The 19753-nt window shown below is 39.7% G+C and overlaps 1 protein-coding gene across 5 annotated transcripts in view; it reads left to right on the top strand.

The window, feature by feature from the left end:
• The window catches only part of BMPR1B (bone morphogenetic protein receptor type 1B), a 239296-nt gene that overhangs the window by 22464 nt on the left and 197079 nt on the right, over positions 1–19753 (top strand). The gene's annotated exons all lie outside the window — the stretch shown is intronic.

The raw sequence follows: 19753 nt of genomic DNA, 5'->3' as shown, positions 1-19753 counted from the left end.
AAACAGGGCCTCAAAATAGTGGGAATACAAATCTTGTTGAGCTCTGTGCTTTGAGAGTTTCTCAAATTCCTGTCTCTCTTGAGTATTGTGATTTTCTTAAAAAAAAAATTTCTTACTTTTTCTTCATGTCTAAAAGGATTTAAAATGTCTTTTAAATGTCTGGTCATTGCATTTATTGAGGAAGGTTTGCTCTCAAAACAGCATTTTTTGAAACCATTGTGTACTTTCTGTAGGTGGTCGTCAACATATGCTGGGGCCGGCTGACTAACTGACTAACAAAATTGATATGTTTATTATTTATTGAATGTATACATCTTTTTTTCACTCAGATTCTTTTTTTCAAATGAAAAAAAAAAATGGTATTACTTGGTCTTTGTGCAGCCTAGGTAACTTCAGACCTTACGTTTTACCTTACTTGCCAGATGCGTCGTTAAATATGGGAATGTCTCATCAGAAATTCATTTTTAATTTGGAAGTTCTTACACAAAAACTATGGGGGTGCTGACTTCTTACCATCCCTCAGAGAAGGTCAACCTGGAGGGGACGGGCGCTGGGAGAAACAGATAAATTGAGGGTTTTCACAGTGAATATTTAACAGAATGCCCTGCTTGATTGATCTTCAGCAAAACTTGTTTATTCAGATTTAAGATCCAGCTCTAAAATCTGACCCTGCAGTAACCAGAAAGTTGCCCTTGTGCTCCGGAGCAGGCAGAAGGGGTACTTGATTAGATGGAGTTGCAGACATTACGCTCATGAGTTATATGGAAGGAATTGGAATAGATGATAGGAAAGGTCTGAAAAGAAAGCAACAGCTGATTTTGTTCAGTTCAGAATGACCCTGCCAAAAGAGGCAAATGATATCACGAACTGGAAGGTCATTGTTTCTTTATAGACTTTTAAAATATGTTTTTATCCAAAAAATACACTGAGAAACTTGAATGATGATGAATAAACCACTTTAAACTCATGGGAAACAAGCATCCTTAGCTATTCAGAAATGTTCAAAACTGCTGACAAGGAAGGAGGTCTGGCTTTTTCTTAATGGATACAATCAAATACCTCACTGTTGCAGTCAGGTAACATTTTCCAGTGTCCTATCCTGCTTGAGCAAAAAGTCTGGAAATGCAGAAATTACAAAAGCTGACTTGGCTATTTGACTGACCTTGAGAGTGAGTTAATCAGCTTTTCCTAGCTATAGTTCTTGTATCATCAGCTATGGGGATGAATTGCAGTAGAATCAAAAGTGTAAGAAAAATTAGGCTTTTTTTAGGATATGCAAATTATTGTAACTGTGGGTAGTTTCCCATTTTAAAACAAACCAAAATTTATAGTCTGAATAATTCTAGTCAGCCTTCCTGTTTATGACCCAGAAATTTTTGGAGAGCATCCTCTTGCCTTTTAACACTTTCCCACAGGTGGATGGGAGATTTTGGATAAAAAAACTTTTTGGATAAAACTGTTATTATTTTATTATTCCACAGATGCACAATTTTGTCCTCAGAAAATAAATTCCCTCTTCTGCTTTTTCCTCTTATATCCTGGGATACATGAAGCTCCATCTTTTTCTTCCCTCATAGAGGATACGAAGAGAAAATGTGGGGGACAAGCTTGTGTTTTTAAAGAACATCCATTAATTTCAGAGTCTTTTTCCATTCCTTGTAGCAGTGACTGGTTTTGCCCACACAAATTATTTTTGAGGTGTTTTGATTACTTCAGGACATTGTTTTGAAACATTGATGTCATCTTTTATTTAATTTGGCATGTAGTCAACTATTGATCTCCCATTATGGATCCAGTTCTTCAGCCCTTAGGAATCTTTTTGTTCTTGCTCTCCAAATTCTTCAATTTTTTGTGTTTCTGTAGTATCAGGTGCTAGGTTTGTGCTGCTCAGTGGTTGTCAGATTTTCTGACTGTCTTCCAGTACTTAACAGCATAGCCTGTGTACAGGTAGAGCTCACTTAGGAAGTCGTTCTTGTCCTCTCCACAGAATTCAGTTTGGTTGCATTGAAGTCTGCTGATTTTTAGCAGCAAAACCCAGCAGTTTGTGGATTACAGTTAGTTGAAATACAATTTCCACTCATCAGTTACAAAATAATTTTCATTTTCACTGGTTATGCTGTGGTTCTGTAATTTAGCTGTAAAAATGAACTTACTTTAGATCATAATGCTATTAATTTTTTGTGCATGATTTTAAGTACCATATTGACAGAATTCCTCTCTTTTCTTCTCTATGAGATGGATCAGGATGAGTGTTTAAAAGCAGTTTGAAAGCAAGGAAAGAAGATAGATATGTAAACCACAGCAATTCCACTAGCCAGTTTTATTGCATTTTGATAAACTACTTTTCCATTGCATTCACCAAACACTTACCTGGAATGCAGTAACCTAGTCAAGGATTTTTTAATCTGTTTTGCTGTGGTGTGTTATGTACCGCTCCCTCTGTATTTCCTTGTTGCAGTTGTGACTGGTCACTTTCAGGTAATGTCACCACATGCATGGAAGAGCTCATCTGCTATCTCACATCTCTGCAATTTTTCCATGGGCAAGAAGTTTTTGCAAGGAGCAGATTCAGGTGTTCCCTTTATGTGTGTGTAGTTTAACACCTGCTAAATACATCGAGTTGGACACAGATCACACAGTTTGGCTCCATTTCACAGAACAGGGGTTGCATTTAATTTAGCTGTATCTACGTCACTGATGCTTGAAACTCGGTTACACCCTTTGCATACGGTTCTCTTGCCTTGTAGTTTTAACTCTTCTGCAAAAGATGGTTCCTCTCGTGGACTAGCTGTTGCAAGGGGATTATTGAGGATGTGAAATTGTATCTCAGACAACTTGAGCATAGTCAGAGCTAATTGTATTCCAAAGCTGGCTTTGCTCCCTTTCAGTGGACTCCAGCTGTTCCAGTGGCCGCTGTTTTTTATCATTGTGCTGGACTACAGAGTACTAGTGTTGAGACTACAGATGCTTTTATCTGGTATAAGTTTTCAAAGACTTTCCCTGCTGGCAGTTTACATCGCTCAACCTATTCTCTTTTATGCTTTCTAAATGTAATATACATGGCAGCCACTAGCTAGAGAATCATATGTTGCAGCTGGTTGCACTCTGTATTTCTTTCAAGATCTTGTGCGAAACTTCAAAGTTTACATCAACTTACAGGAAAAAAAGCGCCTGAGTATCAAAGGGAGAAATGAGCAGAGTACTCAATAAATGCTGGTGCTGGTCTGAGCGCTTCCATGTTGCCTTGAACACAGCTCACTTATTTCTTTAGAACATGCCCTGATATTTACATTACCTTTCTCTAATTTTGCTATTTTTCAGAGTTCATTTATGAACTGCCTTTAATCTACTGAAGAAAACTAAGATGTTTTTATGATGTCATTGGGTTCTCATTAATCAAACTTGCTTGTTTTTAATAGGACCATAATTTCATTTGGCAAGCCAAAACTTTATCTTGCCACCCTTTTACCTTTCTCTCTCTTTGCAAAGCCCAGGAAAGTCTTTGTCTGAACGTTATGTTTCAAAGCAAAACAAGAAACCCATAGACAAAATAATTCACTCCCACTTGCAAAGTTGATTGGAATGGCTGAGCACTGTGTGTGTAATGTTCCTGGAGACTCCTTGGCTCCCTCAGCATTGCAAGTCCCCCACAAGACTAGAGCAGCCAGGTGAAAGCAGCCACAGGCTCTGCAGTCTGGATGAGTCCCAGCTCCACTCCTGGGTGGTTTGAGAACACTGGTGAAGAATATTTAGCTGAAATAAAAATGACATCTTCTGGTTTAAGGGCTACAGAGGAGAGCAACTTTGGAAATAATTACAATGATTTACTATGAGAGAGCTATTAGTTGATGTGGGTCACCCATGAATTTGGGAATTAGCACTCCTCTGAAGTCTAAAGAAATAAAGTGAGTTGTAATTCACTTGAAGACAGTTTACTAAGTGTAATAGTTTAGCTAGGAGCTAAGAGTCTCACACCTTTACTGCCAGTGAAGTCCTTTTTTATTATCTTTCTTACTAGGTTTTCTAATAACCCATTCTGACAGGGAAAACTGTGTCTGGGTCTGCCCACTTGATTTTCTTCTTTCTGTGTCGTGCACTGGTTATGAACCCCAGTTAACTTTAATTCTCTAGCACTTCTCCCTAGTCAGTGCTGGGAATTGGACCTTCCTGAAGACAGTTCTGTTTATCCTATCCTAACATGAAGGTGTTTTAAGAGAGAGCAATGAATACTTGGAAGCCCAGGGTCCTTTTCTTTGACGTATCAGAACAATACCACGGCTTATAGATGAACATATATAGGAGATAAATTACACCATTTGAAAAGGAAATATGTATTTGATCTCTCTGAGTGCCTTTCCTCTTTATTTAATTGTTGTTATTATTATTAATAATATTAATATTATTATTTGGGTGTGGTTTGAGGTGCAGAGGTTAAAATATGCCCTTTTTTATGGACCCCAACATCAAAATAAATTAAATAACCTTCTGAGATAAATTTCTTCTTCTCTTCCTAGTTAGAAGCTGACTGCTCCAGCAGAAGCTACCTAGGGGAGGGAGCTCCCTGTGCTCTGGGCTGCTGTCTGAGCCTTTCCTGGCAGCAGATCAGTGAGACTTCCTGAGTCACTTTCCAGTGCTCTGCCTTTTCATCTCTTACACAATTCCTTTTGTAGAGGTAGCAAGTTTCTTCTTCTGAAGGCTGAATGCCTGCTTTCTGTTTCTCCTGTATGGAGGGTGTTTTCTGATGGTTTTTGTGGATTGTCAGGACATTTGTTTTCAATTCCAACCTGGACATCGTCACAACTGCTTCATACACAGGACCTGACACTGCCCTTACCAGATATGCTGCTTTTTCCTCTCTGCTAGTTGTGCCATCCTGCCTCTGCTGTGGCATGCTGGTAGACGACAATCAAATGCCCTCTTAGGCTTTCTTTGCTGAGGTATGTTAGCCGGGGCAGGCAAGGCCAGTGTCTATGCTTTCTGGAAGATGTAGCTGCAGCAAGGCTCAGTGGGGAGATTTGTAGTGGCATTGAGTTGTGGGCAGACCCCAGCTGGCAGCTCAGCCTCACACAGCCACTCACTCACCACAGTGGGAGAAATTGGAAGGGCAAAAGTGAGGAAACATGAGTTGCAGTAGAGACAGTTTACCAGATAAAGGAAAAACTGCACTGCTAAGCAAGGAATTCGTGCACTATGTCCTGTGGGCAGGTGGGTGTTCAGCCATCTCCAGAAATTCAGGGCTTTATCATGTGTAATAGGAAGACCAAATGCCATCACTCCAAACAACCCCTTTTTCTTCTTCTTCCCACACCTTTTACTGGTGACCGTGATGCTGTATGGTATGCAATATCCCTTAGGTCCATTGTGGTCAGTTATCCCAGTTGTGTCCCTCCCCAGCCTTTTCTGTAGCACCCTCCTGCTCAGTGGCAGAGCAGTGTGAGGAGTAGAAAAGGCCTTGACACCAGTAAGCTCTGCTCAGCAATGGTGAAATCATCTCTGTGTTATCAACACTGTTTTCACCACAAATCCAACTCACAGCATCACGTGAGGAACTACTAACTGTCACAGCCAAAACCAGTGTGTTTTTTCTCATCAGTAGGGTGGGACTATGGATTGGGCAGGCGGCGGGCTTGTGTAGATAAGAGCAAGGGCTTGCAAAATGAAAATGTGATCTATTTTTCAAAGGCTGTCCTCAGTACAGGGCCAAATCAGATTACTTCTGATGTGATGTGCTTTCTCTTTTGACTTCCCCCCCTGCAGCAAGGTTAATTGCTCTGTCTGTATGCATGTCCACATTATTGAAATTCCAGTGTTAGCAGTATGGGACTGGTGTTACGTGGTGTGGCAGTGACCCTGACCGTTGGAGTGGCTGTAGTGATGTTTTACGGCTTTTTCCCCCGGTCAGTCAGTATTCTCCTCTAATTATAATCAGGAGCATGGGTCAGGAACACCTTTCTTGAGATAAAGGGGCTCCTATGCTTGATGCTAATGCAGACAAATAAATGGTGCAACCTCTAAATACTTTAAAAGATTCCTCCTGTTAATTTGTTATGAGTTGCTTCCATCTAGACAGTCCATTTGTCTCAGCAGTTTCAGAATTCTGGACACCTGACTTGTCACACCATGCATTTGCTTCCCCTTGCAACCCTCAGCTGCAGGGTCCAGCTCGCAAACTTTTGAGCATCCCTAAACAGTGTGTCGTCTGCTCCCACCTTCCTGCTCAGGGAGGATCATCCTAGAGCACATGGTGCAGGATTGCATCCAGATGGTTCTTGAATATCTCCAGTGAGGGAAACTCTAAAACCTCGCTGGACAATCTGCTCCAGTGTTTTGTCGTTGATGTTTAAAAACTCTAAATCCTTCTTGGTACTCTTACCCAAAAAAAAAAAAAAAAAGGTATTGACATGTTATGGACTACTTTGATAACGAATATTTTTGGCAACAGTGGTGGTGGGGGAGAATTCTTTCCCATGTTTTGCTTTGTAAATCATCTATCCTGTATTGCTGGAGCAGAGGGGATGCCCAGGTAGGCTTATTCCACTTGAAAAGTAAATGGGAGAGAGGCACGAGCAGAGAGCCAGGCATGGGTTGGTGAAGAAAGGTTGTTGGAGTATTGTGGGGTTTTTAGTACTGTGGTGCTCTCAACTTGTAATTCTGGTGTTGTGCATGTTCAGTTATGAAGACTGAGATGCCTCTCACAGAGATGTGGCAGGTGGAGAGGGACTTCAGTGGGAAGCCGAGACGTATTTTTTCTTTTCGCACAATTTAAGTGTTTTTTCCACCTTCATATGGCCTTACATTGTTTTTTTCACCATCACTTTTTATTCCTTTCTAGTACATAATTTTGAAGATTAAATAATAAGATTCTGGTGAAGCGTCTTCCATCGTATTTTCCTGTAGTGAACTGTAGCACAAATTACCCTGTAGTGAAGTAAAAGCTGAAATGAATGGCAGTAACTATGTCTGAACCCAGCCTTGATTCACCATACCTGCTGTTCCCCAAGTAAATCCATTATTCATAATTTACATGATACTTTCCTGAAGGCAATAGACTTGAAAGCAATGTGTGTAATATAATGTGTCATTATTCCAGAACTCTGTAAATGTCCTTTTATAATTCTCCTTAGCAGTACAGTTTATGTGATGTGGAAACTATTTTCTGACACGTGTGCCTAAGCAGTGAGCTCTTTGTTAGATCCAATTAGAATTTCTCCCTTGATAGAGTGTGAGGCTCTAAACCAGTGCTATGCTTGGCCGTGGACAAAATTAATCCAGTCAGCTGGGACTCCCTGCATCAACCTTCTGCGATCTCATGGTATGGAACCACTGATATGTTCTTTTCACATTCAGCAAATCCAAGATTCAGTGCAGGAGGCAGCAGCCACACCACTTTTCTGGCGTAGCAAACGGCGTGTCAGCACATTTAAAAATTATTACATGAATATGAGCTACTGTACAATAACACTTTCCCCCACAGAATGGTGAAACTCCTCTCCCACTGGTGAAGAGGGTTTCTCATTTATCTTTTTTTGATTGTTTTTTTGGGAGTGTGATGAACGTGGTGCTTTGTTGGTGAAGATACTTAAATCGCATTTAAGAAAATGTGATGTATTTTATGTTTCTTCTGCACTGTAAATTGTGCAAAAAGGCCCAAACCCCAAACATTTTGTTGATTGCCAATTATTTTGTTGCTTCATCAAGTTTTTGGTTTAGCTAAGTGTTAAAAAGGATTGTTTGAGAAACTTAGCTTTATGTTGTGTGTTAAGCAAATCAGTTTCAGATGGAGTAAAATAACTTCAAGTGTCATGGATTGTTTTTTCCCCATGTAGTTCCTATACTAAAATCTGTGAATGGAGAGTTAGTTGCGGTTCATGGTTAGCTGAAGCAGGAGTGGTAAATGTGATTTAAATCTAATCCAAATTTATGGTTCTTCCTGAGAACTTGTACAAAGGCCAGAATCATTTTGACGCATAGAAATCTCTGTGAGCATCGAAATGTCTCAATAGCTTATTGTGACATCTAAATGCTTTCAAACTGAACCTTTGCTTTTGCTGATTAACTGTGCTCTTCAAGCATTCCAAAACCATGTTCTTCTGCGGCTGGAAGTGATGTGCTGCTCTTGGTGTTCTACTCAGCCTGACTCTTCTTGGTGTTCAGTGGCTTCTGCAGGTGCTAACCCAGGCTGGAGAGCCCTTTTTTACCTTGTTGATGCTTCAGACAGCTGCTGTGGAGTGAGATTGGGTCCAGTCCTGTACTTGTCATGTCTTTGGGTTGAAAAGTGTTTAATCTCAAACTGCTTTTGTTCCAAAATCAGTGTGTGTGTAGGAAAGCTGAGCCAAAGCTCATTCCCTTGGAAATAACCCATCATAGAGTTGTTCCTCTTTGCTTCTAGTAGGTCCCAGAAGGAGCCAAATGCTCTACATCGTTTGTAGGAAGCATGGCCCCTACCTTGAAGGGAACTCTAAAAAAGCCCCAAGTGCCACATACTAATTGTGTTGCAACATTTTATGAAATGCAGATAGACAGACACGTATTTAAATCATCTGGATAGCTAGGACAGTGTTGGATTCTTGAAATTTTTCTTTATGTATAAACAGTAGCAGATACTCTTCAGGTTTCTATTTTTTTTAAGTGAAGTAAGGATGGTACTATGTTAGAAAAAGGACATAACACATTTTAGTTATCTAGGTGTAAAGTACAGTTTATTGCAATTATTAGCTTAGTTTTAAGTGAGAATTTGAGGGCTAGCAAATCTTAAGTTAGCTCTGCAGCCACAGAGTGATACAACCTAATTGTATCCTGGATGTATTTTGCATTTATCTGGAGGAATTCAGCTGCAGAACAAGTTTTAGATTGCCCCGAAAAAAGTAGTCAGTAGATGACTAAGAGATTTACTGATATTAACAAATAGTCCTGAGTGTAACTGGTATATGCAGATTGGAAATCTGCAACTGATCAAGCAGATGATAATTTATGTATCATGGGTTGTGCCTTTTTGTACATAAATATTGATATTTCTTTCTCAAGATGAATTGAATTTCAGAGTTGTGGAAAACATGCCCCTTTTAATTTTAAAAAACCTTTATGGTAACTTATTCCTGTGAGATTATAAAAGATAGTTTCTTTTACTGTCAAATAAACAATGTATTTTTATATACCGTAAAGTATAAAAGCTCTTGAAAGCCATTATTCAAGTGTAAGTAATTTACGCAAAGCATTTTTTGTTAGACTTAAGTATTAATTTTTATGAATCCATCTTTTAGTATTATGCCACAGCAAGTGGAAACTCACCAAGGCTGAGGGCAACATAATTTTTAGCCCTCTATCTGTTCCTAAATAGAAACTGCTATGAATCTTTGGAATGAAGGCAAAGTGGCATGGGCTTCACTAAAGAATGTCATAATTATTCCTATTTTAAACAACCCTACCTGTTACAATTTTGTAGCTTGAAAGATCTGTTCATAAATTACACTGTGTTATTGGGAGAAATATTTTGTCAGCTTTTTATTTTTCTGTACTGGATTTCCCATTTGTGAAAAAAAAAATGACCTCCTGTCTAGATAATTGTCTGGTCACATGCTGCTGCCTTGCTTCAAATTGTTAATCTATTATTTTTTTTCTCAAGTCATGTTGTTCTCTTGACTCTCTTGCTTCATTCATGCCTCTGCCAAGCCCCAACAGTTGCACATCGTATAAAGCTTATTGTGCGTACTGGTTTGCATGGTGATATGGCCAGTTTGTTCACCCTCTGTAGAATAACTATGCCTGTAAACCCAGTTCTGATAAAACTTTTGTTTTAAACATTGTTAACAGCTTTGAAAAATCATCCACATTGGCCGCGTTACTACATAGGTAGGGTGACTCTTTGAATATAATAAATGAAATATTTTGGGAATTTTCTTAAAGGTGTGCTTAGGAGAGGGAAAAAGAGGAAGGCATACACTTCTTGGGAAGGAAGCTATAAACCACAATTCTTTGGGCATCATCTGCATAGTGTTGCACTGAAAGAATCTTTGTGCAAGCAAAAGAGCATAAGCCCCTCCTTTTGACAGACTTCTAGCAGGGGAGATGATGTTTCATGTGAACCTTTAACTGCATTCACAGTGTGCCTGACTCACTGTGTGGACCTCACTTCCAACAGTGGTAAGGTAGTTGAGGTACTGGCAACAGATCTCCTGAAAAAAGGACCTGCATCTAAGAGAAGGAACATGGAGTAATGAAATCAGTGTTCAAACCGGTCTGTTTGGGACTTATGGGAATACCCAGGATACAGGAATGGATGGAATTCCCCTCAAAAAGCATGTAAATTTACCGGTTGGTTACCACCACCTACTTCCCTTTTTCCTTTTTCTTGGAAAAAGCAGACACGCACTGGAAAAGTTAATGAGAAACCATTTGAAGGCTTTATTCTTCCAAAGAAGAAGGGAAGGATTAATAAGTTTTTCTGCTTTCTTTCACATTGATTTTGTTCATGTTTCGTGTTCAGGAAAGAGCACATTCCATAATATCTGCTTGAACCCTGGCTGAGAGTTAGCCTTCAACTTTCCACTCCTGGGCATGTATTTTTCCTTTAGTGTACAGTATTTACCTGCATGCCATAACCCAGCCCAAATCTGTTCAGGCATGATGTTGTTAGTGTTAGGCATCAGGCACCAATTTACCTGGACAGTAAATTTGCCAGTTTAGCTGTCCTGTAACACTGCTGCACGGAACCGCTGGCACTTGTCAGACACACTGTGCCTGAAGTATGATGGCTAAGGACTTTCCAGTTAAAGTCAGTTAGATGAGTGTAAGAGGGATCTTGCACACATCCTTGGCAGGACAGAACTTGGCAATCTTTGAAGTTTTCTGTTGGCTTTATTCTCTCTCTTCACATTTTGGGTTTTCTTGAAATCCTTTTTTTTTTTGAAAATTAAACCTTAGGGTCCCCCCCCCCCCCTTTCTTATTTGTTTTGACCCTCATGTTCTGTATTTTCTTTTGCTTTTATCTTGTTCATCCACTGACCATGTGTCCTTCCTTAGTAGATTATTCCTAATGCTTGTCTCATTTCACTCCTGAAGTTTGTTAGATGGATATGGAGCTATTAGAAACTTCAAGTATGGAAGCACTTTCTCCCACTTTGAGTATTGATCTGTAATTTCAGAAGTTTTTGTTTCTTTTTTTAACTGTAGACATTAGAGAGTTTAAAAAAAGAAGTCCAGTATACCTTATCAGAGATACAATATTTATGAGAACTGTATTTAAAGATGCCTCTAAAAATCTGTTGTTTAAATTGCTTTTCCTTTTGGGGCAACTGCAGAAGTACTTAATAAGCTGGTTTTGAACAAGAGCTGGGAGCAAGTAAAAGAATTGCAAGTATTTTCTTACTTGCCATTTGCTATGAAGAGCAGTGTGTTGGTTTTCCAAGTCTGCTTTCAGTTCTATTTAGTCGAAATAGGAGCCCAAGAAATTTTCTACTGAAAGGGAAATTTTCTGAGCAAATATAAAAAATTATTTACATCTTGCTTATCTATGTCAAGGACTGTTGTGCATATCCTAGCTTTTTAAAACATCAGTCATATCGAAAGCATCCCTAGAGCAGCTCAAGGCTGCACTTAAAGCCATGCCAGTATTTTTGAGGACTGCAAATGGAGCGTGTTTGGGAGAAGAAACCAAGGACACATTGGGTTGGTATCAGCTGTCATGAATAGTAAGAAATATTTGAGTAGCTTCCAAAAATGAGCAGCAGAGGAAAAACAGGCAGAACTATCTTGATTAAAACAGGTTGAGACATGTATCAAACTAGGATATTGAGTATATTGAGGCTGGAAAGAAGGTTTTTCACTTTCTGCTTGTTTAAGGGATGTGCTCCTGGCTTTGTGGTCCAGGCAGGTGTTATGGAGCCTGTTCATGGATTCTAAATGCACCCTGGCCCTGCTTTATGGACCACAGCTGTCCAAACCCAACCAACTGGGCCAGGTAGGGAGTGCTGGTGGAGACAGCATCAACCTCATGCTGACATAAGTCAAAGCTGCAGAGGGATTGCTCAGCACATGTGGAGGTCAGCCTGTCATCTTAAGAAGGGCCCAAATTTCACTTTAGGGGCCCAGTTTGAGCAATCCAACTTGGGTTTATAAGTTCTGTTATAGTTGTTTTTGTTTCTTTCCTGGTGAGGGGGAAGGTAGCTCAGTTTGGTTTGGTTTTCTTTTTAGTTCAAGGGTTTCTTGTGGCCAGATATTCTAGTGCTATCTTCCTTGCTTGAAGGAAGCAGCTTGCACCACAGGCAGACAAATCTGAGTCCTCTTTTGTAGGGGGGATGGCTTTTATTCCTGTTTGTTTCGTTCAGCTTGGTTATTTGTTGGGACCTAACAAAATTCAGCACCGGATTCCAGTCAAAAGACTCTAAGAATTGTGTGTCTGAATTCCATTGGAATTTTTAATATTTGGGTGTCTGGTATTTAGATTTTGGCTTTCGTATCCTGTTAATTTCAGTGGGGCTCAAATTTCCTGTAAGGAGAAATGTAAGCTCTTTGCAGATTTGCATGTCATCAGGGAGAAATGGTATCATTAAAATCCCAAATTTAGCAATAGGGAAACTTGTATCAACTGTCAGGTTCCTAGTCTGAGCAACCTGTTGTGGAAGGTCAAGTACAGCAAGCCATTTTTTTCTGGTGTCTTTTGTATTTTGGCACTTGTAGAGGGGTCATTCTCCCACCATTTGTTTTGCTGGGCTAGTTTTGCTGAGTAGTTTGTTGTTGTTGGTTGCTTGTTTTGGGGTGGGGGGGGTGTTTTCTTCTTTGAGAGAGGCTCCCCACTTTTCTAGCATCCTGGAAGTTCTCCCACTGGTTTGTAGTCAGTTTTCTGGAGTGGGAATGGCCAGACTTTCATGTGCTATTCCTGAAGTACAATGACATTTCTGCTTTCCTATCTCTGCTGGTAACATAACTCCTGATACTTTTTCAGATCATATTTGCCTTTGAGATGTCTGCATTATGTTGGGAGGTCATAGTTAATCTGTTAGCAATGAGTATGGTCAACAAGGTATTTTCCCTCCTTGAACTTTCCCAGTTGATGAATAGCTTAATTTCCTGGTGCTTCCATGCACTTAGCCTTCCATTTTGTGTTACAGGGCTTCATGCCTACATATCTCAAAGTTATCCATTAAATTCTGTGTGATATTCTAAATGGTCCTTCTGTGTGTTGATTGTATCTCGTGACTTTGCATTAGAAGCTGTTTTTAATAAGGTACTGTTGGTTTTGGTTTTTAATTTTTTTCCTTGCTAAGTTCACTGGTAAAAGTATTAAATAAGATGACTTTCTGAACAAATGTTTCTAGAGGTACACTAATAATCTCCACATGGTGCATGTCTTCCCTTTCTAAAGCTCTATAAGCTACTCGGTCTGTTTATACTGCTAATATGTACTTCAAGTCTCCCCTCTGAGTTCACTAAAGAGTTCCTTATGTCATGCTAGCATGGGCTTTGTTGAAGGCCAGATAAATGATGCCTTCAAGAGATGCTCACATTTTAGAAAAGAAGAAAGTTAGTCACACATTCTTCTCTCTCTTTTTTTTTTTTTTTTTTAATGCAGATGCATTTATTCCTGTTTGCTTCAATTTCTTCAACATTTTTTCCCCCTCTGAGTAATTGTGCTAAAGCCATGCATTCTTCTGGGATCAGAATAACTGGACTTTCTTTGCCCAGACTGCATTTTTTCTTTCTCATGTTATGGGTATTATATTTGCTATTTTCCAATCAGATGACACCACCCTCAGCATCAGAGACCTATTAAAATATTTCCTTTTACACCTCCTGCTTCATGGGCTGGTGTTTCCAGAGAGCTCTGGAATGTAAATTATCTAGTCCTAACTTCAGTATATTAAATTCTGTTGAATTTTTCTGTCACATTGGCTGTGTTTATTTACATGTCCATTAACAAATCTCAGAGAAGAAAATGTAATTTTTTTGCTTTATAAGTTTCTAAACTGAAACCACATATTTGGTAATTCACATTGTCCAGAAGTCTTGAAAGCAGCCTGGTAAACCTTTTTTAAAACTGCTTGTAGAATTCACTGGCCTGGTAATTTTATCCCATAAGCCATAAAAAGCACAAGCCAATTGACAGTCAAAGTAATGTACATTTCCCAGAAATTCAGAATTGTGGAGTGAAGAGCTATTTGGCACAAGAATGGCCATTTTCCTTCATGGCTTTCAACTAACTTTTGACTTTTGTTTAATCTGTCACTTTTTGACGTTCCTTTAGTCTAGGAGGGAGAAAATGGATGCCTTGAAATCTTGCATGTGGAATTTTTCCTTTCATGTGTCTGATGTTCCAGCCCATCAAAAATGTTACTGTCCTTCCAGTTTCCTTTCTACCCCTCACATATTGCATCTCCGTGCTTCTGTCTGTGTTTTGGTGTCATCTCCTTTATAATCTTTCCAGCTTCCTGCACAGTCTTCCAGTCCTTGTCTGACTTCCCAAGCTGCCTTTTTTGTGCTATTCCTCAGTATTTTAGAAGTAGCTGCTTTACATAGTCAGCCATCTGTGGTTTTAATTTCTTTCCTGAAAACCAGTCTTTTCCACAGGTAATCTGGTGGATACAATTGAAAAAAGCCCCTTCTACATTGTACCTACTCATTCTATTAAACAGTGTTTATTCTTTATCACTCAGGAACTGTGCCTGCCTGGAACACGTTTATTCTCATCTTTTCCTTTAGGACCTGTGAATTGGTGCAGTTTCTTCTTTTCATGGCTTTTTGGTGTTTTGGAGTTCCCGTTCAGTTTCTGGTAGTGTGTCATGTTACGTAGTGGGATCGGGAGTAGCAGAAAATGTGGAGTGTTATTGGCAAAGCAGCTGTCAAGCTATGGATGTGTAAGTATAGAGCTGTTATATACTGTTTTGTATGGAGAGAGATTTTGGGGTAAAAGGAGGAAATTGTGCATTAGACCTATCATTCAGGAGGTCCCTGCCAGTGCTGCTTTCCTATGAAAAGCCACGGTCAGCTATCGCCTTGTCCAGAAATGTCCTCTTCAGGGTTATTCAAACTACTGGCAGCATCGATTGGAGCACTTTCTAAGTGTCAGCAACCAGTTTATGGCTGGCTCTCTTTTATGGGCGGACACAATGTGATTTAACACGTCCTTTTCCATTGCAAGACCACCCAGGTGCAACACTGGGAGGGAGAGCATCGTGGTCCTTGAGCATGTTTTTATATGCTGTATTGATATGTATTGGCTGCGAGAGTATCTGGTTACACATTTGAGCACTCCCTAGCTGTTCCCTAATTGCTCCTGTTTTGCTCGTGGTTGTTAATGCGTAATCTTGCCTGCTGCACTGAACTCGTACGATTGGAGCTGCCGGGAGCGTGTGCTCGGCACTAAAGGTGCAGCTGGTCCAGCTGTGGCTGCTTCACCCTGCCACTGTGGGAGCTGCGGGCCCGCCAGAGTGCTGACCTGGAAAGTCAGTGGCCTCCATGGAGAGGCTGTGCAAAACACTCCAGCACAGGGCTGCTCCAGCACAGCTCCCCGTGGTGGGAGGGCACTGCAGAGACCCTCCAATTCCCTCCTCGGCTGGGCCAGTGCTGTTTCTAATAAGGTTCGGGGAAAAGGTTTAGCAGGTGTAGAATGGAGTTACAATGCTCTGCATTGACTTCAGGGCTGTCCTTTGTGTTAACAGCTGTTTTCTGGTCTTCTTGTCATACCCCCTTTTCCCCCCACAAAGCAAGCGTGCACTGGTTTAGAGAGCTCTTGTTGCTAATGGGAGGAAACTCTGTGAGTTTTAAGAAAGACTGAGAGCCGGGTCTTTGCCTCCTGTAAATGAGGAGCTCGTCATCTGACCTGGTATTGCTGCAACAAATCGGGCAGAAGTTACTGGGATGGGGCCAAACTCTTCTAGATGCACTCGTGCAGTCTGCTTGCAGTGTGGCAAATGGTGTAGTTACTGTATGCATGCTTTACATAAATGTATACTCTAAGTGTACCCACCATGCTGTGCATATGGGAAGGATAGTCTATGTGTGTGCTAGACATTTAGTTTAATGAGAAATTGTTGGGGAAAAAACATGCAAGAAGGAAAACCAGCTCAAGATAATTCACTGCAGCGCAGGGTTGTTGCAGGACAGCTCTTAAACTGGAAGAAATCTGGCTTGAGCCCTTGCAGAGACAGCTTTGGGGGTTTTGTCCACATGACAAAAGCTCAGGAGCTGCCAAAACTGTGAGTTCTGATTGGATTATAAAAGTCTGAATTTCCCCACCACCCCTCTCCCCTAGCAGGGTAGGTGGTTGCTGGGGGACTTTCAGAAGAAACTGGAATTTCACAGGGAGGCAAAATCTGTGTACGATGACAGGGTCTTTTGAGAAGTCATTCTGATCGGGTATATTTCTCCTCATATGGAGAGCTGATGTACCAACATGGAAACTGCCTTGCGGAGCTCTGTAGGAGCTGTGGCCCATACTCTTAAATCCCAAGCCTGTTGTGGATTGCCTGTATGGGTTTGCCATAACATGTTTTAGATTTACTGCCTTAGGCAAGGTACTTGCTCAGGGGGACTTCGGTTACTAAGCAGTTTTTAAAAGAAGAACTAGCAGCTTTTTTTTCTAATAAAGCAAAAGGGTTAAATTCTTCCTATAAGGTTGGAGATGTCATCATAAAAAAGAAACATTAGGACAATAAAATCTGTCCAAGGAGTGTACTTCAGGTTGTTTTTTTTCTAGAGGTGTCTTTAGGTTTGTAAGTGTTTGTAAGCCAGAGTAAACTTCAAACCAAAGACCTCATCTGCCAGGGTACTTCTGTGTAGTCCTCTGTTTCTCAAGATCTTCTGAGTTTTTGAGTTTATGTATTTGAGTGATGTATTGTCTTTCAATTCTTAAATTGCATCTCAAGATCCTTTTTGCTTCCATGCTCTGAATATGAGTGCTACCTGACTTGTTGTCCGTGAGATTGCTCTGCTCTACTTCAGACTACATACCCATGATGAGCACAAGTCTTGGATGTCACAATCTTTCCATTCCATTTGGTCTTTTTCTCGGGAAAACAATTTCATTGCAGTCGTAAAAGTACACTGTTCCATTTTATGGATACAAAGCACAGAAGCTTGCTTCTTTTATAGTGATTTTTAATTTCAGAAAGCATGCTTACAACATGAACCTTTTCATAGCAACATCATGGCTTATGTTTTCTCTATATTAAAAAACCAAATTATTTAAAAGCGTAGGTGCGGTTTCTGTGGAAAGCTCTATCCAGTGTGTTAAAATACTGATTCCTCAGCTACGTGGCTCAGTTTCTTTCTCTTCTTAGTTTGAAGGAAAGTGGTAACATAACATAAAAATTCTTGTTGTTCATAAAGGAAAGAACAGCATTTTTACTAGATATGGAAAATTCCAAGTGGAACACGTACAGAGGCAAAATACCATTTGGAGATTTGAGAAGACTTTTTATGATTCTGACTTTTCTGACGCAGAACACACGACAACCTCCCAAGTACTCTCTTTTCCTAGTGCATTAGGGTAACTCGGAGAAGTCATGCAAGTAGAGAAGCACAGATTATTTATTTGAATAACCTTCCATTCAATGCTTTCCTGAGACACTAGAAGACAGTACCATGCAGGGTTGAAAACTTTTTAGCTCTAACATACTTCATAGTTGCAGATGATTGTTTCTGAGTTACTGTTTGTGCTCAAGGGAGAAGCCAGTTCTTTTCCTTTCTCCATCTTTTGATAGCCTGGAGGCTCTTGTTCCAGGTGACTACCAGCGCTGGTTAGGGGCAGCAGCAGAATCAGCCAGCCTGTGCAGATATTCACTGCCTGATATGGGTAAGACAGACTGTGTGCAGTTCCCCTTAGAAGAAAGGTTACATCACAGGGATTGCTGAGGTGAGGCAAAGGGCTGAAAGGCTATATCAGATTTTTTTTCTTTTGTTGCTCCAGTTTTAATTTGTTAGCACACCTGCAGGTCTGGCATTTGTTTTCTTCTTTGCTTCTCCTCATTTTAATATGTATAAATGGCTCACTGGAGGCAGAACTAACTCTAGCTTTATTTCCAGCTGACTTAACCCCATGCTGTTGCTCCCCAGTGCCCAAATCCCTACACTAAGAAGCACACTCCATCCTTTTCTTTCTTTCTTCCTGGTAGGTAGTTCATGAGAGGGAATTGGTGAATGCTGGTCTTGGAAATCCCTACAGAAAATAAGAACTTAACACACGTCTCATTTCAAAATTATTTATAATGTTTGAATATAAGGGTAGATATAAAGAGGTTGTAAGAGAAACATAGTTTATCATTCCAGAGGGACAAAGGATGAAGAGCACAACATCTGGAAAGTTTGGTAATATGAATAAACCCAACTGGAAACAGATGGATAATGGGGAGCTCATCTCCTACTACAAATCTTCCTGTTTTAAGAAAATGCTAAATCGGTTTTTAGTACCTGGCAGTATTTTAAAGAGGACTTTCTGTATCTCAGAGGAAGTTGGTAATAAGGAAATAAAATTATTCTGCTCTCTGTGGGACCAGGATTTATTCACCCAGGTGAGCAAAAAGAGTGAAGCCAAATTTTTCAAATTCAGCTATTGAACCTCCAGTCTTTAGAGAAAACTAGTTGTTATACAGATGAAAAATACATAGAAAAAATACCATTTACATAACACAAAATCAGCTTTATCCTCTAGATATGCACGGCCCAGTTGTACAAATAATTCCTTCTATAATAACTTTAAAATAATAGTTGCTTTGATAATTAGTATTAGTATCCTACCTATTTAGTCATGAAATTATTAGATTAAAATCCTTGTTCTTCAGATTGACAACTGAAAATTAATACTAATGGCACCAGTGTAAATGTCAAATTAGTAATAACTTGCTGAGGACTGTTTTAAATCATGTGATGTGGTATCTGGAAGTTACAACCAAAAGGTGAACTAACAGCAACAGCTGAATTATCCTTTCACCTACCATAGAAGATGCTTTCTTATCCAGAAATACTAATTAATGTAGTTAAAAAAATTATGCCTTCAATTCATTTGCTTGATACTTAGTGTGCTTAATGCCTTGATATGTTCTCGAATGTATTATGAATATTTTCGCTGAGGTACATAACTTAAATTTCAATTTGTGACATTCACAAATGAAGGCGGGGCAAAATCAAGGTTTTAAAAAATTAGGTACGTATTTGTGTTTATTTACATGTGAGTAAGTTTCTCTGTGCATTTGCACAGTGGAAGGAAACAAAAATTAATTTATGAAGCGTGAGGAATTATCAGAAATGGAATACAGTGATTTTCTGTTCGTGGGACTGAAATTTTCTGTATGTACACATTGAGAAGTGGCCTAACCCAAACAAATTGTTCTCAAACACACTGAACACTTCTGACAGTCATATGTTTTTGTCTGTTGTAAACCACCTTCTTTGGTCCTATGTTTACTGCTTAATATCTATTTATTGCTATTTAATGTCAGTGCTGTCATCATTTGTTCAGTTCTTTTTCTTAAAAAACACGTTGTGTTCCTGCTGTGGCTCTGCTGCCTGTCCATGTCCATCAGTATGACTTTTTCATAGAGGAGTTTCACAAGTTTTATAAAAGATTGAAGGCTTAGATGGATGGGGTTTATATATCTGTACAGTGAGGTAACAGTGTAACTGGAAAGTGCTCAGTAAATCAAACCATACATATTTAAGTGTTTTGCAAAGGACATAATTACGGGAAATACTCTTACAGGTGAGCAGGTCTCTTCTGAAAAATGAAATCTAAGAAGATGACAGATGCTTGCTTTTACTGAAT

This window comes from Chamaea fasciata, unplaced genomic scaffold, assembly GCF_029207755.1.
Source record: "Chamaea fasciata isolate MVZ Bird 193981 ecotype frontalis unplaced genomic scaffold, bChaFas1.0.hap1 SCAF_6, whole genome shotgun sequence".
Taxonomy (NCBI): Eukaryota; Metazoa; Chordata; class Aves; order Passeriformes; family Sylviidae; genus Chamaea; species Chamaea fasciata.
The sequence above is the reverse complement of the archived record's forward strand: the minus strand, read 5'-3'. Positions and strand labels throughout refer to the sequence as shown.